We start from the raw sequence: 22,188 nt of genomic DNA, 5'->3' as shown, positions 1-22,188 counted from the left end.
TGCATTTAATAATAATATGATGACTCTTGCAAAAGCAACTCTTATTTTAAAGCATTTTTTTGTGAATAAAAGCATGTGACCTTTAAATATTCAATGATTTGAGCATTTCAACTCTCCCCACCCACCTTGTTACAATGATAAGTGAACATTAGTGCAAGTCCATCTATTGCTAAGTGACAGTGTGTATAGTTGCTAAAAGTTGCAAGAATATGATTGTAATAAAAACATAGTTTAAAGTGTTTATTATGCATAATTGTAAATTCCCCCCTGAGTGAAAAAATCCCCCAAAACTGATCGTCGCGCGCGTTTTTCTTCCCCCAATGACAGGCTGGGGCCTCTTCCCCCAGTCGTAAAAAAAAACCCTGCAAGGTCAAGGTTATACTTAGATGTCAACGGTAAGGTTAACAGGGTCTGTTTTGTGTCCGGTCAATAACTCTGCCATCCATGAAGGGATTTTGAAATAACTTGGCATAAATTTTCACCTTTTTACCATAATGAGACGATGTGTCATGTGCGAGACCCAGACTCCAAAGTCAAGTTCATACTTAGATGTCAAAGGTTAATAGGGTATGTTTTGTGTCTGGTCCATAACTCTGCTACTGATGAAGGGATTTTAAAATTACTTGGTATAAATGTTCCCTATATTAAAATGACATGTCATGTGCATGACTCAGATCCCTAGCTCCAAGCTCCTAGGTCAAAGTCACACTTAGAAGCCAAAGGTGTTTTTTGTCTGGTCAATAACTCTGCCATTTATTAAGGGATTTGAAAATAATTTGACACAAATGTTAACCATTTTGAGAAGGTATGTCACACTTATGACCTGGGTCTACTTGGTCAAGGTCAAGGTTACGAAATGATGTGTGTTTTTTGTGCAGACAACTGTAGCATTCTTGGGCATGCTTCAGAGGCATTTGCCACCAATATTGACAGCTCTTGTTAGGTGACTATTTACAAAATTTCTTCAAGCTCTCACCCAAATTATCCCCACCCAGTCCTAGCACTCAGCATCGATGGTGAGCTTTTAGGATTATTGAATGACTTGATCATCTGTCCTGTTATCAATAATTTCTTTAAAAAACATCACCTAAAACACCAAGCCAATTTCATCCAAACTTCCAAGGAATGTTCCTTTGATGTTCACATTTCAGATTCCTTCAAATAATCTTAAAGAATTTTTGTGCCCTTGCAACAAAAAGGAAAGGGTAAAAATCTCTTTCCCAAAAACTGCAGGCTTAATTATTATGAAATATTTCCTCAGAAATGTTCATTGGGGGGGGGGGGGGGCTAGAGGGGGGGGGGGGGGGGGGGGGGGTAGGGGCGCTGGAGCTTAAAATAGAAATATCATTAAATGACTTCTTTTCACGGCTTGATGGTTCTTCACGAAAACTTGGTCTGTAGCATCTTTATAAGGTCCTGTCCTAAGTTTGTTAAATAAGGGTGTTTTAGGATTGCTAGATCTAAAAATAGAAAAGTATGTTTTAAATGACTTTTTCTCCTGAACTGCTAAGTGGGTCTTCATGAAGCTTAGTCTATAACATCATTGTAAGATACTCTCCAAAATTTATCCAGGGGCCACTAGTTTATTGTCGAGCCCGCTTGCCGAAGTGAAGACATAGTTGTCCAAATGGCTGTTCGGTGTATGTGCGTTGCATCTGTGTGTGCATCCGTCCGGATTTGTTTGTCTGGACCATAACTTCGACATGCATGGAGCAATCGCGTTTATATTTGGCATGAATGTTAACCTCAATGAGACGGAGTGTCATGTGCAAACTGCAGGTTCCTATATCAAAGGTCAAGGTCACACTTGGAGGTCAAAGGTTAAATTCAATAATGACTTTGGACCTACAAGTTATGTTACTATTTATGTATAGTGAAGTTGACGATCGTTATGAGCTCAGCTATCTCTGTAAACTGTAGTGTATTTGCAGATTGATTTCCATTACTTGATTAAAGTTATTATAATAAATGCAAGCATTTCATAAGATTTTGAATCATTAAATGTCATCTCTTTGCTGATATATCTACTGAAACGTGTCAGAAATGCTGTTTTCTCTTTTGTAAAGTGTACAGTCCAACATTTTCAACAAATTAAATCCCAACCAGTATCATGTATCATTTTTAAAAGATATTTCTTGTTTTGTGTAAGCTGGAATGTCAGTAACCACAAATGATATTGGATTGAAAGTATCAGATATGCAATTCTACAGTTACACAAATCTGTTTTGCTTTTTCCCTAAGTTGTTCACCATTTGTTGAAATTGTTTTGAAAAGTGTTCATTATCTGAAATTATTTAGTGACATGGCTTTTAACCCTAACCCTGCTAAATTTCTATAATAAACTTGTCCATCTTTGAATTTGGACAGTATAATTAGCTTTTAGAAGGGATGCTTACTAAAAAAGATACACACTGAATAGCAAACATGCCCAAACCCTAGGTTCCTATCTCAAAGGTCAAGGTCACAGTTGCAGGTCAAAGGTCAGATCTTGTCCGGCCCATAACTTTGACATGCATTGAGGAATCTTGATTATATCTGGCATGAATGTTTAACTCAATGAGAAAGGCTTTATCTTAAAGGTCAAGGTCAAGGTCAGGGGTGAAAGGGCGAGCGTGTTGTCTGTGGGCATCTAGTTTCTTCTGGTGACCAAATTTGCAATGTATGGAATTTCAAATAGCTGAAATACTTCTAGGTTGCATGGAAGGTCAAGTGACATGTTAAGCCGAAGACTTGTTTAGTTAGTTTGTTTTGGGTTGAACGCCATTTTTCAACAGTATTTCAGTCATGTAATGGCGGGCAGTTAACCTAACCAGTTTTCCTGGATTCTGTACCAGTACAAACCTGTTCTCCGCAAGTAACTGCCAATTTCCCCACATGAATCAAAGGTGGAGGACTAATGATTTCAGACACAATGTTGTTTATCAAATAGTCATGGAGAACATATGCCCCACCCGAGAATTTAACTCGTGACACCACGATCTGTAGACCAGCGCTCTTACCTACTTAGCTAAGCGGGCAGGCTTTGTTTAGTTTGATCATTTTTGTTTTGCATGACTGGCTGTTTAATAACCTTGCATAAAATTTCTTCTCTAATTTTAAGATACAGGTCATGAATGTTGGGTTGTTATTATTAAATTGCTCAATAACTTCTTTTAGTAACATCTAGTAGTCTATATATTTTCTGAACAGTTAGAAAAAATGTTTCTTCTTTTGTAGTGTGAAATAGCAGTGAGGCAGAATGGCTACAAAACATAGACTTCAGAAGAGAAGGCCTGTATTCTACATGCTGTATTAAGGGAACAATATTGGATTTTCAGATTTCATGCAAATGATAGAAAACATTTAACAAGTAAATAGATCATTTGTATTTAGAAAAGTTATAGTTGACATTTAATCTCCAGCATTGAGTGTACGCACACCTTAAACATACACTATCAAACTTACTATAAACCTAGTCCTAACCTTTAGTCAGTATATAGTACACTCTGTATGAATTTCAGGTTGAAGTTTTGGTGCAGTTATTTCTAAATGGATTCAAACTTAAAACAGTTGTTCCAAATTCTCCCACATCATATGACACAAGGTACATATCTCTGGCACCAACTTTTCATGATTTATGCCCCCTTTTACATAGAATTAAAAGTTGATTTTGATGCATTTTCACTCTATCTCTGTTACTGCAGAAAGGATTTGATTTACACTTAAAATTATTGTTCAGCATCATCACTCATTAATATAACACAAGCGCCATAACTCTTGCACAGTATTTCATAAATTTTCCCATTTTAGCTCATCTGATTTTTTTGGGGGAAAAATGATGAGTTATTGTCATGACTTGATCAGCGTCGGCATCGGCTTCAGCGTTGCCTGGATTAGTTTTATGTTTAGGTCAGCTTTTCTCCGAACCTGTCAAAGGTATTGCTTTGAAACTTGCAACACTTGTTCACCATCAGTAGCTGACCCTGTCAGCAAGAAACATAACTCCATCCTGCTTTTTGCAAGAATTATGGCCCCTTTTGGACTTAGGAAATATCAGATTCTTGGTTAAGTTTTATCTTTAGGTAAACATTTCTCCTAAACTATCAAAGCTATTGCTTTGAAACTTGCAGCATTTGTTCACCATTATAAACTGACCCTGAACAGCAAGAAATATAACTCCAGCCTGCTTTTTGCAAGAATTATGGCCCGTTTTGGACTTAGAAAATCAGATTTCTTGGTGAAGTTTTGTGTTTAGGCCAGTTTTTCTCCTAAACTATCAAAGCTATTGCATTGAAACTTGCAACACTTATTTACCATCAAAAGCTGACCTTGTACATCAATCAACATAACTCCAGCCTGCTTTTTGCAAGAATTATGGCCATTTTTGGACTTAAAAAATATCAGATTTATTGGTTAAGTTTTATGTTTAGGTAAACTTTTCTCCTAAACTATCAAAGCTATTACTTTGAAACTTGCAAGAGTTGTTCACCATCATAAGCTGACTCTGTACAGTAAAAAACATAACTCAATCCTACTTTTTGCAAGAATTGTGGCCCTTTTTGGACTTAGAAAATCATGAGTTGGACGATATTTCTATTATACAGAGATTAAACTTAAAGTAGTCGTTCCACATCACTTGACACAAGGGCAGTCACTCTTGCCTCAATGTTTTGTGAATTATGCCCCCTTTTTGCTAAGAATTTAGTTTAGTTTTGATGTACAGTACAACCGCGATCCTACGAAAAGCCAAGGGACCGGCCATCTTTTTCGTAATATCGCATTTTCGTTCGAGCGCAGCATAGGAAATTTCGCTATACAGCATCTTAATATTTACACATTGTAACCCGTGATATTTAAATATGTGATTTTCGTATCAGAGTACATGTATACCAATTTTATATGTACTTCTGGATTTTCTACAGATCTTATTCGAATTTGAGCTCAGATGGTATCTGGATTGTAAAGCGTGTTGTTTTTTTCTTCAGTTTTTATTCACTGTACATAAAATATATACACGGTATGTTATTGCACGAGAAAAAACTCAAAAATACATATACCGATTCAGCTACCCTTCACTGAATTTTTCGGAATAATAAAACGACAGTTTACAGACGATCAGGACTTAAATATGTTTTTCTCTTCTTTATGCAGTGACTGTTTGAGGCGTATAGATATCAAAGCAAGTGTGACTGGTATGCCATCCGATCTGATAGTTATAGGAGAAAAAAAACTACTAACTTGTGTCATAGTGTACAGCATTTGTTTTGAATTTAATAGTTTTCTCACTTTAATAACTGTTTACACCCAGCTAATTGATAGTGACATTTTCCACTCTAAAGTGTTTTTCACGCCATTATGGAAGGTGTGAAAACTTAGACGATAGAGGTATTCATAAAATCGCAACTAAAACAAGTTGAAAACAGGCTTAAAGGACATAACAATACATTCGTAGTAGCGCTTTTTTGTAAAATTGCATTTTCGTAAAACCGCGACTTTTTAACAAATAATTAAGTAGGAAAGCAGCCGGGACCACAACACCTTTTCGTAGTATACCGGTATTTCGTTAAATTGCGATTCGCAGCACCGCGAATGCACTGTATTTTCACCACGTCCCTTTTATACTTATTTAATGTTTTGATACACTTTATCTTTATCTCTCTTATTACTTAATACTTTTAACACAGACTCAAACTATTGTCCATTATCTTCATTCACATTGGAGTCTGGCAGCTCTGGCTTCTTCAGATATGCCCAGTTTCACTATCTAGCATCTAAGTAGTTGAGCATCCTGTCTCCTGTCACAGCTCTTGTTTAGCAAGCAGCAATGCCATGTGTCTTAGCTTACCTTACATATAATAACATATGCTTGAGTCTGATTTTGGACCTCTGTGGCTAAGTGGTTAATGTAGGTGACTTAGATTACTTGCACTGGACCTCTGTAAGCTCTAGCTCAGCTGCAGTCATTATACGAGAAAGTCATGCTGCTTACTTGCATAAGGTCTGGTTCTATTCAGATTCCTGCTCATGTCAGAAATAATCATCACAAAAGCAGCTTGGGTCTCCTTCCACAAAGCTGGAATGTGGCCGTATCACCTGAATTGTGTCCGTGTGACTTTATACCAAACAATCTTTCATTATTTTTGAAAGGTTTATACTGGGCACTGAACAATATGGCATACAGAAGTTTGGATTCTTTTGGCTGGATAGTTTGTACAGTATGGTGAAACTAGAGGATGAAAGCTCACATACAAGTATGTATATAATTGTAATCAGTAATTTGTAATCTGCAGTGGCTTACTTACTGGCATGAAATAATGCCCAGAGGTTTCATTAGGTTGTCCACCACTTTTAATGCTGAAGTTGGAAAAAAAATCACCAGATGACAATGTTACAATGAATTGAAAAAGCAAAAACATTGAAAACCCAAGAGAAAATCTAGTTTAATTATAAATAAATTTTAGGTTACATACCCTAACAAGGATGGTTTATAACATTTCAGTAACTTGAAGATACATGTACATTACTAGAGCTGGTTTAGTAATTAAGTTGAATTTCCACATCAGTTCCATTATTGTATCAGACACAAACCATTGAAGTAACTGGTTACATTTTGTAAACAAACCGATTTCAGTATTGACAGTTCATAGCCTAAGCACATTAATGTAATTGAAATTACGTCACTAATCCTTGTTCATTTTCAGCTCACCTGAGCACGAAGTGATCAAAGGTGAGCTTATATGATCGCCCTGTGTCCGTCGTCTGTCCGTCAGTCGTCAGTTGTCCGCTGTCAACAATTTGACTGTTAACACTCTAGAGGTCACAATTTTGGCCCAATCTTAATGAAACTTGGTCAGAATGTTACCCTCAATAAAATCTTGGATGAGTTCGATATTGGGTCATCTGGGGTCAAAAAGTAGGTCACCAGGTCAAATCAAAGGAAAAGCTTGTTTACACTCTAGAGATCACATTTTTGGCCCAATCTTGATGAAACTTGGTCAGAATGTTACCCTCAATAAGATCTTGGCTGAGTTTGATATTGGCTCATCTGGGGTCAAAAACTAGGTCACCAGGTCAAATCAAAGGAAAAGCTTGTTAACACTCTAGAGGTCATAATTTGTGCCCAATCTTAATGAAACTTGGTCAGAATGTTACTCTCAATAAAGTCTTGGACGAGTTTGATATTGGATCATCCGGGGTCAAAAACTAGGTCACCAGGTCAAATCAAAGGAAAAGCTTGTTAACACTGTAGAGGCCACATTTATGACTGTATCTTCATGAAACTTGGTCAGAATGTTAACCTTGATGATCTTTAGGTCAGTTCAGAATCTGGGTGATGTGGGTTCAAAAACTATGTCAACGGGTCAAATCAAAGGAAAAGCTAGTTTACACTGTAGAGGCTGCATATATGACCACATCTTATTGAAACTTGGTCAGAATGTTAATCTTGGTGATCTATAACTCAGGTTCAAATCTGGGTCAGGTTGGGTCAAAAACTAGGTCACTAGGTTAAATCATAGGAAAAGCTTGTTAACACTGTAGAGGCCACATTTATGACTGTATCTTCATGAAACTTAGTCAGAATGTTAATCTTGATGATCTTTAGGTCAGGTTCGAATCTGGGTCATGTGGGGTCAAAAACTAGGTCACCGGGTCAAATCAAAGGAAAAGCTATTTAACACTTTAGAGGCCACATTTATGACCATATCTTAATGAAACTTGGTCAGAATGTTAATCTTGATGATCTTTAGGTCAGTAGGTCATGTGAGCGATACAGGGCCTTCATGGCCCTCTTGTTTCTATGTTTGTAGTAACATATCCTAACTGGTCCAAAACTAAAGCATGTTTATTTGAAGTTACAGGAATAAAAGCAGATTTTGAAATTATATGAACAACAGCAGGTTAAATTATAACTTCAAAATACTGTTTAAAAATATCATACAATAATCCCAGTAATTTGAATAGAACAAGAAAATCACCTAATCTATTCCAGGTAGCAAGTCCTCAGTTTCTAGTTAGGATGAGTTGACAGTGTTTGTACAAGAGAATGCCTTGTCAAGGTTTGTGTTTGGTCAGTGTCATCTGAACGTGTCTAGCACCACAGTCCATAGAGTACAGAAACTTCTCACTGCTGCATACAACTCTGACTGTGAGCCTTACTCAAAACCCCATAATGGTAATGTATTTTCATTTAATTTGATGGCCATTAAATTTTGTGGTTTGAGTCAAAATATCTTGTCAGTTCAAAAAACTTCACTCTTATGTATGTAATGTTTTGTTTCCTCAGAGAAAACAGTATTGCAGTGGGTATTAATCCCTTCAGTGATAGCTCTAGCTAACTCAGATATACGCTACTGTGAAATCATTAAATTTCATGGGCATGAAATTTCGTGGTTTTGGTCAAAACGGCAATTTCGTGGGGATATGAATTCGTGGATTTAATCTTTTGAACATAAAATGAAAGGGAATTTTACTTGTTCGTTGGGATTAAATTTCGTGGATTGACTCAACCACGAAATCCACGAAAATTAGTCCCCAACGAATATTAATGATTTCACAGTATTTCAGTATTGAGATACTAAGTAGAGTGTCCTGTTTATTCCGACCGCTGTTGCTTCAAACTTTAGTAACACATGTACAGCAAAAAGTTAATGTAAACACAGAAATTCTGCTGTTCTTCATTTTATAGTCAAGGCTGATACAATTGTTTTGAACTAAGGAGTCAGAAATTTTTATATTGAAAATCAAATCAAACACTATTGTAGAGAATCTGATTTTAATGTAGCATTTTGGTTGCCTTGTGTAAATTTCTATATCTGTTTATAGCAAGATTTAAATTACAGCCTGTCAATATGTTGTTATTGAAAAGTCAGTAATTCCCAAAAGCCAGTAATTTAGAAATTTCACTGTAGCATTTTGGTTGCCATGCAGGGCCTCAGCTGGGCCTCAGAAAGTTGTAGCCACTTTCTGAGAGAAACTGCCAAATTGAAGCTAAATTGCTGAAATTTGGCCACATTTTAATAAAATCTGTAGCCATTTAGCTCACCCCCAGGCACAAAGTGCTCAGGCATGAGCTAGTGTGATCCCTCACACTTTGGCTTCTTTCTGTTCTGCATCACATTGTCCAGCCACACTTTTCTTGAGATAACATCTCCTTTGGTGAAAGTTGATGAAACTTTGTCTTGATGCTTCCAGGGTGGTGTTCTTCTAAACTTGTTCAAACTGTTGTGTTCCACATTGCCAGCGCTAAAAGTAGAAAAATCTTCAAACAACAGCTCCTCATAAACCGCTGGTCTGATTTTGAAAATAATTTTAGAAGTTCATGTTGCATTTGTCTTAAAACTTACTTATCCAGCATGTGAAGTTGTTCACCAAGGTTCTTAATTGGGATTTCTGTCTGTCAGACCCAAGTTTTGGCCTTTAATTAAGTCAAAAATGAGCATGAATGGCATACAAGTTTGTGTCACATGACTTTGTATCTCAAAAAGTATTCATAAAGGTATAGTGGATTGTTATACAGTGTGTGAAGGTGTGCACCTGGTGTTCTGTCTGTGATTTCACTCAGCCATACTAGAGGTATGGTCCATTATGAAAAGTGAAAAGTACACATTGAATGCTTAAAAGTTTGTGTTGCACTAGAATCTTGAAACCATCTAGAAATATTGCTCAGCTTGTGAATTTGTGCACTTAGTTTTTTTTTTAGATGGCCCTTGATTAAGTCCGAAATATGCATAAAAGGTATAAAAGCCTGTGCTCCTTGTTTCTCAGAATGTTTTTGACTTAGAGACATAAAGCATTTTAATAGGGGATTGTTATATAGCATGTGAAGTTGTGCATCTGGTTTTCATTTTCAGATTTCACTCAGCTAGACTGAATACTGGTTCTTGACTTAGTGAAAAATACACATAAAAATGTTTATAAGTTTGTGTTGAATATAATTTTAAAAAATATTACACCTAGAGTCGTGGACAGGGCGTAGGGGCACAAATGTAGTTTTTAGCTCACATGTCACAAAGTGACAGTGTGAGCTTTTGTGATCGCGCAGCGTCCGTCGTCCGTGTGTCCATGCGTAAACTTTTGCTTGTGACCTCTCTAGAGGTCACATTTTTCATGGGATCTTTATGAAAGTTGGTCAGAATGTTCATCTTGATGATATCTAGGCCAAGTTCGAAACTGGATCACGTGCGGTCAAAAACTAGGTCAGTAGGTCTAAAAATAGAAAAACCTTGTGACTTCTCTAGAGGCCATATTTTTCACAAGATCTTCATGAAAATTGGTCAGAATGTTCACCTTGATGATATCTAGGTCAAGTTCGAAACTGGGTCACGTGCCTTCAAAAACTAGGTCAGTAGTTCAGATAATAGAAAAACCTTGTTACCTCTCTAGAGGCCATATTTTTCATGGGATCTGTATGAAAATTGGTCTGATTGTTCATCTTGATGATATCTAGATCAAGTTCGAAACTGGGTCAGCTGCGGTCAAAAACTAGGTCATTAGGTCTAAAAATAGAAAAACCTTGTGACCTCTCTAGAGGTCATACTTTTGAATAGATCTTCGTGAAAATTGGTCAGAATGTTTACCTTGATGATATCTAGGTCAAGTTCGAAACTGGGTCACGTGCCATCAATAACTAGGTCGGTAGGTCAAATAATAAAAAACCTTTTGACCTCCCTAGAGGCCATATTTTTCATGGGATCTGTATGAAGGTTGGTCTGAATGTTCATCTTGATGATATCTAGGCCAAGTTCGAAACTGGGTCAACTGTGGTTAAAAACTAGGTCATTAGGTCTAAAAATAGAAAAACCTTGTGACCTCTCTAGAGGCCATATTTTTCACAAGATCTTCATGAAAATTGGTCAAAATGTTCACCTTGATGATATCTAGGTCAAGTTTGAAACTGGGTCATGTGCCTTCAAAAACTAGGTCAGTAGGTCAAATAATAGAAAAATCTTGTGACCTTTCTAGAGGCCATATCTTTCATGGGATCTGTATGAAAATTGGTCTGAATGTTCATCTTGATGATATCTAGGTCAGTTTCGAAACTGGGTCAGCTGCGGTCAAAAACTAGGTCATTAGGTCTAAAAATAGAAAAACCTTGTGACCTCTCTAGAGGCCATACTTTTGAATGGATCTTCATGAAATTTGGTCAGAATGTTCACCTTGATGATATCTAGGTCAAGTTTGAAACTGGGTCACGTGCCATCAATAACTAGGTCAGTAGGTCAAATAATGAAAAACCTTTTTACCTCTCTAGAGGCCATATTTTTCATGGGATCTGTATGAAGGTTGGTCTGAATGTTCATCTTGATGATATCTAGGTCAGGTTCAAAACTGGGTCACATGAGCTCAAAAACTAGGTCACTATGTCAAATAATAGAAAAAAAACGACGTCATACTCAGTTCAAAACTGGGTCATGTTGGAACAGGTGAGCGATTCAGGACCATCATGGTCCTCTTGTTCCTTATGTTCCAGAAAAGAATTTTTCCGGATTATAATTCACATTTATGTCCTTTGTTTATCATTGTATAAATCCTACATAATATTTTATTATCTCCCGAAGAAGTCAGAGGGATATAGTTTTGGCATTGTCCGTCTTTCCGTCCGTCCGGAGCCATATCTAGGAAGTGGTTGGGAATATTTAAGTAAAACTTCATATACATGTTTACCACTATGAAGTTAGGCGGCCCGTTAAGTTTCAGTCAGAATGCCCAAGTAACACCAGAGTAATGGCCCTTAGAAGTTTCTAGTGTTAACCATATGGTCACTATAAATGTGGCAATTTCTTCTTCATAACTTGTGATATATTTGACTTAAAACTATGAAACTTAAATTGAATTTAGATCACCATAATGTGGTTGTGTACACACAATTTCATCCGGATTTCTTTTTATAAATTCAAGAGTTATTGACCTTTAATTGTTCGGTACCATTTCATAAACAGGTACCCCGTTGGTACCGTAATAGGACCCGGTACTCCGTTAGTACCATAATTAAACCAGGTACCCCATTGGTACCATAATAACACCAGGTACCCCACCGGTACCAATATAGAACCACTGGCGCAACGTTGTGTAATTCCTAGTATACCTACTACGAAATATTCCTACAAAAACGGGGGAGTTACTATAAGAACGGCAAGCCCTTTTCACTCTGGCCAGTTCTTAAACCAAAACCAAGTCCCAAAAATCTATAATGTTTTAGCCACATGAGGCCAATGCCTTTAAAGTTAACAGCTCTGATAGGCTTGGAGACTCATGTGTATGCAAAAAAAGATTTTGAATATTATATTTAATGCCCCTGTTCCAATCTGATACCCTCAATTGCCTCCAAACACAAGAATTTTCTGCAGACATAACAGAGAAAGGGAAAGAAGATGGAATGAGCAGTTGAATATGAATGACAAAGTGATGATTAAATCAAATGACATACATCAGTAATATCAATAGACATGTATTGAGCATGAATCAACAAATATGATCTTTTACAGTATTATCATATATAGTACATATGAAGCTACACATAAATTTCTAGAGTTAATGTTTGTCATATTTAAACCCTAAATCTATTTCAGTTTTCTCAGATATAAGAAAGAATTTCACAACATATATTCCAATATTGCCAAAGTTCCCATGGCGTGTAAAATTAATATTTCACTTGAAACAGTAGAAAACTTGTACGCATACATCTACAAGACCGGCTTTCAAACCACACTGAACTGTAATTGTAATGTTTATCCAGACAAGTTATATTCACTAAGTAAATCCAATCGTTGTGAGCTATCCAGTTCCGTATTGTTCCGTATTTGATTAACCATAATATGTAGCAGTTCAGCTGTATATGTAATTGGTGTGGTAGCTTGCATGTCTCATAATCATGTGTGCTTCATGTCCGTAAAACAATGAACTGAATTATATATAAAAACTGGGCTACAGAATATGCCATAATCGTTATTAAAACAGGAAAAACAGAGCTCGGGTTTAAACCAAATTAATATCAACTCTCAAGGGTGTGGTTTGGGTTTATGTTACTTCAGCTAATAATATATCGGTTGTGCGTGACAATACGGCGGTCACATGACCTTTTATACTGGTTTCTGTCCCGTGAAATATCGCAAGATATCCATGGAAACGATCTAAGCGTCACTTGAATTATATATTTCTTCTGTATATGTGTTACCACCTTTCCAGAAAGAAATTGTAACCAGAATAAACTAGATTAATCAAGAATATTAATCCTTATTATTTGCTTCTTAGTAACATCCTTGTCGTATATATATTATTTTGCCATTCCTCACCACAAACCCTTTCGGCGGGAGATACTAATTCATCAAATTTGCTTGTTTTATCCTGCTGTCATCATCCTTCAACTTAATTACAGAATAGCTGAAATAATGGTAAAACCTGCTTTTTGTGGAATTTCCGTATCTCTTATGTGATTCTTGCAACTATGATCAGTATAACAAATAATTAGTACATACTTCAATTTACAGAACAAATCTCAACAAGCTACAGTATTACATCCGTGTTTGGTCTGCAGGTAACAAGTCAGCAGTTTGACCTCCAGATCACATCAACAGTGTACTCTCGTAAATTGGTACAGCTTGTGAGCAAGATAACAGGTCCTTCTAGCAGCCTACTGCATCACTGCCACTTACACACTCAGATGAAGGTAGTTATTAAGATTAATTAGATGTTGTTTAATTTGTTGCATTTGAAGATACAGTTTTAGTTTTACTTTTTGTCAGAGGCTTAGCTCAATAGGGAGAGCACAGATCTACATATCATGGGGTTGTGAGTTTGATCCCAAGTGTATGTTTCCATGATTTGATAAAAGACAATATGTCAGAAGTCATTCCCCCTCCACCTCTTATTCTTGTAGGGGAAGTTGGCAGTTACCTGCTGAGAACAGGTTTGTACTGCTACAGAATCCAGGAACAGTGGCTAGGTTAACTGCCTGTTGTTGCATAACTGAAATACTGTTGAAAGATGGCACTAAACCTAAACAAGCAAATTGTGATAATCTTGGGTGTCTGTGGTTGTTTGGTTAATTATGCCCCCCTTCGAAGAAGGAGGGGTATATTGTTTTGCAGATGTCGGTCGGTCGGAATGTAGACCAATCCGTTTCCGGATGAGAACTCAAGAACGCTTAGGCCTAGGATCATAAAATTTTCAGGGGGGTGGGGGGAGCCCTCTGACCCCCCTAAAATGTCTAGGATACCTCTTCCCAAACCTAGAAATTAAGACCTAAAGATGCACCAGAGCCCACCATTTCATACCTGTATTTCAAAATTTTCTAGGGGGACAGCTGCCTGACCCCCTGAAACGACTGGGATACCTCTTCCCTTACCTCAAAATTCAGACCAAAAAATGCACCAGAGGCCTCCATTTCATACCGGTGTTTCAAAAATTTCCGGGGGGAGAACACACTGGCCCCCCGAAAAATAGGAAAGTACCCCTCCCAGTTCCTCAAAATTAAGACCAAAAAATGCACCAGAACCCACAATTTCATACTTGTATTTCAAAATTTTCCGGGGGAAGAGCACCCTGGACCCCCTTAAAATGACTGGCATACCTCCTTCCATACCTCAAAATTTAGACCAAAAGAATGCACCAGAGCCCACCATTTTGTACCTGTATTTCAAAATTTTCAGAAAGGGGTGGGGAGCCCTCTGACTCTCCTAAAATGACTGGGATACCTCCTCCCATACCTCAAATTTAGACCCAAAAATACACCCAGAACCCACCATTTCATACCTGTGTTTCAGAATTTTCCAGGGTGACAGCCCCCTGACCCCCCTAATGTGACTTGGAAACCTCTTCCCATACCTAAAAATTTAGACCAAAAAATGCACAGAGCCCACCATTTCATACCTGTATTTCAAAATTTTCCAAAATTTGTTCAAATCATGACCCTCCGAGGTCAAATTGACCCCACCCCATGGGGTTACTTGATTGTACATAGAAAAATCTTCCAAATTTTCTAAAAATAAATCAGAAGGCCTAGAGCTTAAATATTTGACATGTAGCATTGCCTAATGGACCTCTACAAAATTTGTTCAAATGACCCCCGGGGTCAAAATTGACTCCAACCAAGGGGTCACTTGATTTTACATAGGAAAATCTTCAAAATTTTTCTAAAAATAAACCAGAAGGCCTAGAGCTTAGATATTTCACATGTAGGATTGCCTAGTGGACCTCTACAAAATTTGTTCAAGTCATGACCCCCGGGGTCAAAATTGTTCCCGCCCCAGGGGTCACTTGATTTTACATAGGAAAATCTTCAAAAAATTTCTAAAAATAAACCAGAAGGCCTAGATCTTAGATATTTGACATGCAGCATTGCCTAGTAGACCTCTACAAAAAATTTTCAAATCATGACCCCAGGGGTCAAATTGACCCTGCCCCATGTGGTTACTTGACTGTACATAGAAAAATCTTCAAATTTTTCTAAAAATAAACCAGAAGGCCTAAAGCTTAGATATTTCACATGTAGCATTGCCTAGAGGACCTCTACAAAATTTGTTCAAATCTTGACCCCCCAGGTCAAATTGTCCCAGCCCCAGGGGTTACTTGATTGTACATAGGGAAATCTTCATAAATTTACTAAAAATAAACCAGAAGGCCTAGATCTTAGATATTTGATATGTAACATTGCCTAGTAGACTTCTACAATCTGTGTTCAAATCATGACGCCCCAGGGGTTACTTGATTGTACAACGGAAAATCTTCAAAAAAAATTCTAAAAATCATCAGTTAGACATTTGAAACATGTAGCTCATATTACTCAGGTGAGAGATACAGGGTCATCATGACCCTCTTGTTATAAATTTATTCATAGTTTAATTCAAAGAAGAAAGGACAGACCGTTTCGTTTATTGATTTATCAAAGATGATTAAGAACTGGAGGCGAAGAATTATATGGCCATGTTGACATTTCGATAAAGGTAAAAGTAAGTTTTATTTACCGCCACTTGGTGAAACAATTAACATAAGCTCTATAGAGCTTTTCTGCGACCCTATATTAAGAACAGTTAAAACCAATTATACCTCACCCCTAGCAAATTGCTGGTACCCATTTACAACTTGGTGGACTGAGGCAATTGTGATAAAGTGCCTTGTCCAAGAACACCGCAATAGGAGTAGCCAGGATTTGAACCAGGGGCCTTCACCTTCGTAGGAAAGCATCTTAGCCCTCTCGACCAATGCGTCCACTATCTGCTGTCAAATACTTAATATCTTTTCTGTATATTTGTCAGTTTTCATTGTGGCAGAATATACTTGTTGCCAAGGCAGTCAGGCATCTACTACATTAAGTACATTCTGTAGGAAGTTTTCTGTCTAGAAATTATAAATGAACAGGAATATTGTAAGATATTTTACATTTTTTTAACTGTCACAGATGTGAATAATTACATGGTCATTACATACAGTAGAATCTATGACAATTGAAAAAGAATAGTACAGTAACACAGGATAAGTGATGTTTTAAATTGTCACTTTTTGTTGTAAAAGCAACTAAAATAGACCTCCTGAAATTTACATGCAATTTGCAATAAAAATTACTTTATTTTTCATTCTCACTACTGCCAGTACTGGTAGACTACTAAATAAATGAAAAATTCTTTGTATATATTTTTCAGGATAACCTCCAGCAGTAAAAGATATAAAGGTTCACTGCAGTTTTGACAATGTCCAACAAGTATTGTGCCCATACTATGCTCAGCATGTAGGGTCCTTGTATTTTAAGCCAACACATAAATGCAGATTCTTTGGAGTTGCTGTGAATCCTCATGCAGGTATAAGATTTTAAAGTTAGTGTTTACATTCATATTAGTGTTAGTATCCTCAAATGCATTTTTTTTTCAATATCAGTTTTAACTTTGAAATTCCATATATCACTAAATTAAATTTCGCAGTCTTCAAACAAATCATGACTCTATGGATAAAAGTTACAGGCTTACAGTGCACATTTTACATTGGAATTAACAGTGACACCTTTACAATTTCTATGGTGTTTTGTCGAGCCCGCTTGTGGAAGCGAAGACATAGTTGTCCAAATGGCTGTTCGGTGTATGTTCGTGCGTGCATTCGGATTTGTTTGTCCAGACCATAACTTTGACATGCATGGAGCAATCTTGTTTAAATTTGCCATGAATGTTAAGCTCAGTGAGACGGAGTGTCATGCGCAAACCTCAGGTTCCTGACTCAAAGGTCAAGGTCACACTTACAGGTCAAAGGTCAAATTCAGTAACGACTTTGTCCAGAGTATTGCTTCTTCATGCATGGAGGGATTTTCATGTAACTTGGCACCATTGTTAATGAGACGGAGTGTCCCTAGGTCCCTAGGTCTAAGGTCAAGGTCACACTTAGAGGTCAAAGGATACAAGAATGACTATTTTGTCTGGAGCATTTCTTCTTCATGCATAGAGGGATTTTGATGTAACTTAGCACAAATGTTCACCACCATGAGACGGAGTGTCATGCGCAAGAACCAGGCTCTTAGGTCTAAGGTCAAGGTCACAGAGGTCAAATTTCAGATACAAGAATGACTTTGTCCAGAGCATTTCTTTTTCATGCATAGAGGGATTTTGATGTAACTTGGCACAATTGTTCACCATCATGAGATGGAGTGTCATGCCTAAGAACCTAGAATTACTTCCCTTTGTTATTACTATAAATAGCTTATGTTGTACTTTTTTTTATTACTGGTCGTAGGGAAAAATCAAGACCACTTTTCTGTAGTACAACATGCATGTTACATCCAGTTTTAAGGTGTATTTTTACCTCTTTCTACTGTTAAGGATTTTTGTGTGGACTTGGATTTTTTTTTAAAGATTTACTTCCCTTTGTTTTTAATACAAATAACTGACATTGTAACTTTTTGCAATCTTTTTTTTATTTGGCATAAATGTTTGCCTCAATTGTCGTGTGCAACTCCCAGTCCTTTTGACAGCTGACGGGCTTGACATGTTGCCCGTGGGCATCTAGTTTTCACTGAACTTTTTGTAAATCCCTGAAATGGGATTGAAAATACTGCATTGCTTTATGATAAAAATGTATGCTATATCAGTGTGCCCAATCACATGATTGCATTACGTCATTTTGCTCCCGTTACAATCTCAAAAATGAAAGTGGAAAAGTAAACAAAAATTATAAATCTGGGCGTAAGTTTTTTATTCAATATATTGGTTAAATATCATGCACATGGTTCAAAACCTGTTTTAAAGTGCTACCCCGGTACTACAATTTCCCCACCAAACCCTGCTCGTTTAAGCGCTATTCCTGTTCAACCACTTCCGACATGTGCACTCTGAGGAGTTCTCACTGCAAGTCAGTTGCGAAAATTTGCAAAAAGGCATGATCTTGTGGATAAAATTCATAGCATAGGTCATTACTATAAACCATTGATTACTTTAACACCATAATTAACTTGGATTCTTACTCGTAGTTGCATATTGGATAGAAAATGCGAAGAATCTATATCAAATACTTTTTGAGCTAGGCGTGTCACAAGGTGAAAATGTGCATTTTTGACTATTTCAGAGGCCATTACTCTTAAAATAGGGGGCGGAGCCAGACGAAAAATAGGAGGTGTGCAAGTTCATATCATGATAAAGACTCGTGCAAGGTTTAATCAGTTTATATGAAATCCTTTTTGAGCTAGGTGCATCACAAGGTGAAAATGTGCATTTTTGACTAGGCATGTCACAAGGTGAAAATGTGCATTTTTGACTTTTTCAGGGGCCATAACTCTGAAAATAGAGGGCGGAGCCAGACGAAAAATTGAAGGTGTGCAAGTTTATATCATGATAAAGACTCATGCAAGGTTAAATCAATTTATATGAAATACTTTTTGAGCTAGGCACGTCACAAGGTGAAAATGTGTATTTTTTACTATTTCAGGGACCATAACTCTGAAAATAGGGGGCAGACCCAAATGAAAAATAGGAGGTGCGCAAGTTCATATCATGATTAAGACTCATACAAGGTTTAATCAATTTATATGAAATACTTTTTGAGCTAGGCACGTCACAAGGTGAAAATGTGCATTTTTTACTATTTCAGAGACCATAACTCTGCAAATAGGGGGCAGACCCAAATGAAAAATAGGAGGTGCGCAAGTTCATATCATGATTAAGACTCATGCAAGGTTTCATGAATCTATATCGAATACTTTTTAAGCTAGGCATGTCACAAGGTGAAAATATGCGTTTTTGTATACATGTTTGCCATTTTTTCAGCTGGAGTTGGGGTCACACTGTATATAATAAGCATTGATTGTGAATTGGAATTTAATTTGATAAATGCAAGCTGTTGTGAAACATTATCAATAAGAAAATATGAACACTCCATTTGTGATGAGAAATTGAATACATTTCTTATAAACTGTTTTTGTTTTTAAGGCTCTCAGATTTTCTACCTAGTGTATGAAAAGTACAGTACTGCTGTTGGAAGGGGAGCAAACACTGTGGTATATGGTCCACCATCACTTCAAGCATCATGGCTATGGAGAAAAGAATTTTTAATTACATATAGACATAATAAGTTAAAGAAGAAATATTTATTAAGTACACAGAATTTGATGTTGAAATATTTAATTTCACAGTGTGATCATACACTTCAGTTTGGAAAGTCACTGCTTTCCATTTTATATATATAATGTGCATACTTTTATGTAAATGAAAAATCATATCTCCACTGACAAACATTGATTTACAATTTGAATATTGCATACTTACACAACATTCTTTATTAAGATTTAGCTGTATATGTTAGAAATTCAACTGTGTAGCTAGCATTTAATGGTTTTAATAAAGTGATGCTATGTTATATTCTAAGGACTACAGTATTGCTACTTTCAAATAATTCATTGTTTAAATATACCTTTATTGTACCCCCCGACATCAAAGTTGTAAGGGGGGGTATACTGGTTTCAGGTTGTCTGTCTGTCTGTCCGTAGACGCAATCTTGTGCGCACAATCTCTCCTTATCCCCTTGACAGAATTTAATGAAACTTCACACAAGTGATCAGTACCAACAGTAGTTGTGCATGGGGCATGTTAGGTTCTTTTAGAAAAAAAATTTGCAGAGTTATGGGACTTTGTTTTTTTGTTACTATACTATATACATAGACACAATCTTGTGCGCACCATCTCTCCTCATCCCCTTGACACAATTTAATGAAACTTCACACAAGTGATCAGTAACAACAGTAGTTGTGGATGGGGCATGTTAGGTTCTTTTAGAAAAAAAATTTGCAGAGTTATGGGACTTTGTTTTTTTGTTACTATACTATATACATAGACACAATCTTGTGCGCACCATCTCTCCTCATCCCCTTGACACAATTTAATGAAACTTCACACAAGTGATCAATAACAAAAATTGTTTTGCATGGGGCATGTTAGGTTCTTTCAGAAAAAAAATTTGCAGAGTTATGGGACTTTGTTTTTTTGTTACTATACTATATACATAGACACAATCTTGTGCGCACCATCTCTCCTCATCCCCTTGACACAATTTAATGAAACTTCACACAAGTTATCAGTAACAACAGTAGTTGTGCATGGGGCATGTTAGGTTCTTTCAGCGACAAAAATTGCAGAGTTATGGGACTTTGTTTCTTGTTAAAATACTATGTACATACAGTCTGCATATGCAATCTTGTGCGTGCCTAATCTACCAAACCCTTGCACACAATTTAATGAAACTTCACACAAGTGATCAGTACAAACCCTAGTTGTGCATGGTGCATGTTACATTCTTTTAGATAAATATTCTGCACAGTTATGGGACTTTGTTTTTTGTTACTATACTGTATACATACAGTCTATATAATTATGCAATCTTGTGTGCGTCAAATTGCAATGTACTGTGTCAGTGCATGCGGGGGGTCCATTCATCACCTTTAGTGATAGCTCTAGTTTTAGTTATGGAATGTGGCTTGTTATAATGATGGGTCTACATGATGACTTGTGTACAACCTGATGGAGGCCGGGCATACAGATTTCAGTCCTGAACATGTTTAGGTATATTTGGCTTGAGCCTCTTTAAGCAGTTATGTTTTTAGCTCATCTGTCACGTAGTGACAGGGTGAGCTTTTGTGATCGCCCGTCGTCCGTCTGTCCACAATTTCCTTGTGAACACGATAGAGACCACATTTTATATTTGATTTTAATCAAACTTGCACACAACTTGTATGGGCATAATATCTCGGTTCCTTTCGAAAACTGGCCAGATCCCATCATGGGTTCAAGAGTTATGGCCCCTTAAACATCCAAAATTTGCCATTTTTGGCTTGTGAACACGATAGAGACCACATTTTGCAATCAACTTTTATCAAACTTGCACACAACTTGTATTGGCATAATATCTCGGTTCCTGTCGAAAACTGGCCAGATCCCATCATGGGTTCCAGAGTTATGGTCCCTTAAAGAGCAAAAATTTGCTATTTTTGGCTTGTGAACATGATAGAGACAACATTTTGCAATCAACTTTAATCAAACTTGCACACAACTTGTATTGTCATAATATCTCGGTTCCTTTCGAAAACTGGCCAGATCCCATCATGGGTTCCAGAGTTATGGCCCCTTAAAAGGCCAAAATTTGCTATTTCGGCTTTTGCAGCCATATAGAGATTTCATTTATGGTTTGATTTGATACAAACTTGCATAATAACTCTAACCCTAACCTGTCAGATCCATTCATAGGTTCTGGCCCCTGAATGAACATTGAAAGTGCCAAAATATGTTAATTTTTACCATGTGAACATGATAAATGCCGCATTTTACATTCAACTTTAGAAATCATGCACACAGTTAAATCACAATAAGATATCAGTTCCCATTGCTGGGTCACACATTGAGGTCAAGGTCAGTACTTTTCCATAAAATGGTTATATCTCTGCAACTATTGATGATATTGGTTTTGAAACTTAATGTATGTCATCAGTTTGACCTAGACATCTGATTACCTCCCCTGATTTTAATAAAAATCGATTTATATCAGTAAGTACTGATAGGACTCAGTTGAAATTTCATTATTGTCATTAGTTGGACTGAGACAATCAAGGTAGATAACTATGGACTGATTTTATGGCAAATTACCTCCCTTTATTTCAAATCAAAATGGGTATATCTCCATAACTAATGAAGATACTGAGCTGAAATTTCATTTATGCCATCAGATGGACTTGGACAATCAGTGTAGATA

General features: G+C 36.9%; 1 long non-coding RNA gene across 3 annotated transcripts in view; it reads left to right on the top strand.

Moving 5' to 3' along the window:
- The window catches only part of LOC123550098 (uncharacterized), a 34,811-nt gene that overhangs the window by 3,591 nt on the left and 9,032 nt on the right, over positions 1-22,188 (top strand). For 2 of the 3 annotated variants that reach the window (XR_008369297.1, XR_008369298.1), the window contains 6 exons: positions 3,217-3,349; positions 6,127-6,230; positions 7,970-8,152; positions 13,467-13,645; positions 16,617-16,772; positions 19,380-21,005. This is a non-coding gene — a long non-coding RNA (uncharacterized LOC123550098). The remainder of the gene's footprint in view (positions 1-3,216; positions 3,350-6,126; positions 6,231-7,969; positions 8,153-13,466; positions 13,646-16,616; positions 16,773-19,379; positions 21,006-22,188) is intronic. The other variant, XR_008369299.1, reaches the window with a different exon arrangement.

This window comes from Mercenaria mercenaria, unplaced genomic scaffold, assembly GCF_021730395.1.
Source record: "Mercenaria mercenaria strain notata unplaced genomic scaffold, MADL_Memer_1 contig_3629, whole genome shotgun sequence".
Lineage (NCBI taxonomy): Eukaryota > Metazoa > Mollusca > Bivalvia > Venerida > Veneridae > Mercenaria > Mercenaria mercenaria.
The sequence above is the reverse complement of the archived record's forward strand: the minus strand, read 5'-3'. Positions and strand labels throughout refer to the sequence as shown.